This window comes from Salvelinus alpinus, chromosome 26 (genome assembly GCF_045679555.1).
Source record: "Salvelinus alpinus chromosome 26, SLU_Salpinus.1, whole genome shotgun sequence".
Taxonomy (NCBI): domain Eukaryota; kingdom Metazoa; phylum Chordata; class Actinopteri; order Salmoniformes; family Salmonidae; genus Salvelinus; species Salvelinus alpinus.
Window position 1 is genome coordinate 7,041,399 of NC_092111.1, and position 2,057 is coordinate 7,043,455.

General features: G+C 41.6%; 1 long non-coding RNA gene across 1 annotated transcript; it reads left to right on the forward strand.

Annotated features, from left to right (window-relative positions):
• The first annotated feature begins 281 nt into the window (after nt 1-281).
• LOC139554523 (uncharacterized) lies at nt 282-1,841 on the forward strand. Its single transcript, XR_011670854.1, has 2 exons — nt 282-465; nt 1,179-1,841. It is a non-coding gene; the product is annotated as an uncharacterized lncRNA (long non-coding RNA).
• The last annotated feature ends 216 nt before the right edge of the window (nt 1,842-2,057 follow it).

The window sequence follows — 2,057 nt, forward strand, 5'->3', positions numbered from 1 at the left end:
CGGCGCAACTAGAGAACATTACCAACACCTGTACTCTGTATTTTCCGCTGGCTGCCCCACCACAGAAAGCACTGAGCTAGGTCGCCAATGCATATATTCCTAATTTCCTCTTTCTTCAAGTGCTGTATTTTCACCTGAAATACAGAGAAATGTTCTTTGCGAATTAATGGGAAAGGCTTTGGCAACTTTGCATTCATGGGCGGCTCCCGTTCTGTAATGTGGGCTGGTCAAGGTTGTTTCCTGGATGGACGTTATATAAGACCAGGCTCACCCTCAGCTGTAGTCAGACTCTACACAGCCAGATCAGACCAAGGATAGCGAACCCAGGATTGTAGACCCAGGACTAACACAGGACAGCAGTTTCCTCTAGTATCTGACCCATAAGACACCTCGCCTCTCTGCAATATGAAGTACCTGGTTCTGGGACTCTGCACACTGGCCCTGCTGGCCTCCACCATGGCACAGGTAATGTACTTAAACCTAACTCAGTAATAAGAGCTGAACATGTTTTAAACTCATTAGCAGTCCACTCTCTTTGCAATGCTCTGCAGGGGGAGAAAGAGAAAGAAAGGATGAACGATGGGGAGATGTGACTCTAAGTGGACCTAATGGTGAATAGAGGGCAGGATAGACAGTCAGACTGGTAGACTATATTGATCTGTGGTATAGTAAGCGCTTGGAAAAGCGTAGTGAATAACAGCAGTGATCCACAATACGCTAGATTCACCTTCATGTTGGTGCTAGCTGGCAGACTTGTAATGCTAGGTATCAACAGCCAATCCAGTAGGGTCTGGAAACTATAGCGAGCTTCGATTGATCAATAGCAACGCGATGTCACGGAATACGTGACAAAAGTTCAGTTTTCCCCCAAACCCTGTTCACGCGCCCTCACGCATGCTTGCATCGCCAACTTCTCTTCCCTTCATTGAAAATGAACGGAGCTTCCTTGTTTCATCACCCCCAACATGCTAGATGAATTTCTGCCTTTAGGGAAGTACCAAAACACCTTGATAGGGGAGACGCATGCAAGCAGAAGATGAAATGTGGCTAGGATGGAAGTAATTATACCACCCCAGCAAATTTCAAACTGTCCCTAATTCATTTCAGTTTGAAACATGGGTGAATTAATGCTGAATTAACATGTAGCCTAATGTAAATAATTCCATTTCAACCAACAGAATTCTACAACAACACCAACAACTGAACAACAGAATTCTACAATAGGATCAACAAATGACCAAAATAATTCTACAATACGACCAACAACTGACCAAAACAATTCTACATTACGACCAACAACTGACCAACATAATTCTACAATAGGACAAACAACTGACCTAAATAATTCTACAATACGACCAACAACTGCCGAAACAAAAGCCACATGGCCAACCACTCTCACCACACCAGCAGGGGGCAGCCATGTCTTCAGTTACTCCCTGACTCTACTGTTTGGTTCGACAGCCACCCAGATCCTGCGTTCACTATGGCAATGATCGCCACCTAGACGACAAGAGTCACATTGACCGCACCATCCTGAGAGCGTGTTGGAAACTGAATGAAGAGCACCCGAGAATGATCTGTACAGCTTTCTCTTTTCTCTGACAATGTGTTCTTACAATGACCTTGAGGTTTGTGTGTCCTCTGTGTATTTCAAGATGGATAATTAACATACTCTGATTGACAGGGTATATTGCAATGCCTAAAATATATGAATGTTTTGTAATCATTCAAGCTGTGAGTTCCTTTGAACAAAATAGCTAACTATACAAATTGTGAATGATTTATTTTCTCATAGTACAAATGTTGATCAGTACCCAAATAAAATGTTTGTTTTTTTCTTTCGTATTGCTATGTGACCCAGTTAAATATTTATATATTAATGTATAATGTATTTTAGTAAAAGTATGATCTTTTATCACAGTAAATAGGTTTATCTGATTTGCTGTTGCTATTAATCTTAATATCAGTTCCATTGTTTAGCTTTTTAGGGCACTTTAAGGTCAATGTCTAAAAAGTGTCCACCCCCGAAAGTTCCTTCAAAGGAAAAATAAATA